This window comes from Rhipicephalus microplus, unplaced genomic scaffold (assembly GCF_043290135.1).
Source record: "Rhipicephalus microplus isolate Deutch F79 unplaced genomic scaffold, USDA_Rmic scaffold_35, whole genome shotgun sequence".
NCBI classification, from domain to species: domain Eukaryota; kingdom Metazoa; phylum Arthropoda; class Arachnida; order Ixodida; family Ixodidae; genus Rhipicephalus; species Rhipicephalus microplus.
This window is the reverse complement of record NW_027464608.1, coordinates 4,948,819-4,949,776: the sequence shown is the minus strand read 5'-3', so window position 1 is coordinate 4,949,776 and position 958 is coordinate 4,948,819. Positions and strand designations below refer to the sequence as shown.

Sequence of the window (958 nt, the reverse complement as noted above, 5' to 3'; positions counted from 1 at the left end):
GACCTTCGAATAACGCGTTCGATGCTCTAACCACTGAGCTATCACAGCAGCCGTCCCTCCATCCACTTTTTGGGGTTTATACGTGAATTTAGAAGTAGGAGTGACAGTCAGTGCCATCTATAAGCCAAACAACGAGTGTGAAAACACTCTTATTCGCATGGTTGGCGTCACGTAGCACGTGAAATTATTATGAGCGGGCAGCTGTTTAATTTTTTCTCTTATACAACCTAAACACACCAAGTCTGCCAGTACGAGACCCTCGTTCAATGAAACAAGGGAGAGAAGTGTATACCTAAGGGCTCGTATTTCCGTGTTTTAACACAATATTAATGAGATATAACAGACAGTAATGCCAAGAAATGTACAGGGGAAATTATTAGAACCAATGGAATGTAAATAAGAAGAAAGAAAAGTGGATGAAAAAATTAACAGCCGTGAGCAGGAATCGAACCCATGACCTTCGAAAAACGCGTGCGATGCTCTAACCACTGAGCTATAACAGCGGCCGTCCCTCCATCCACTTTTCTGGGTTTATACGTGAATTTAGAAGTAGGAGTGACAGTCAGCGCCATGTATAAGCCAAACAACGAGTGTGAAAACACTCTTATTCGCATGTTTGGCGTCACGTAGCACGTGAACTTATTATGAGCGGGCAGCTGATTAATTGTCCCTCTTATACAACCTAAACACACCAAGTCTGCCAGTACGAGACCCTCGTTGAATGAAATAAGGGAGAGAAGTGTATACCTAAGGGCTCGTACTTCCGTGTTTTAACACAATATTAATTAGATATAACAGACAGTAATGCCAAGGAATGTACAGGGGAAGTTATTAGAACCAATGAATTGTAAATAAGAAGAAAGAAAAGTGGATGAAAAAATTACCAGCTGTGAGCAGGAATCGAACCCACGACCTTCGCATTACACGTTCGATGCTCTAACCACTGAGCTATCACAGC

General features: G+C 42.2%; 1 non-coding gene across 1 annotated transcript; it reads right to left on the bottom strand.

Annotated features, from left to right (window-relative positions):
• Nucleotides 1-885: 885 nt before the first annotated feature.
• TRNAT-UGU (transfer RNA threonine (anticodon UGU)) lies at nucleotides 886-958 on the bottom strand. The gene has a single exon. It is a non-coding gene; the product is annotated as a tRNA-Thr (tRNA).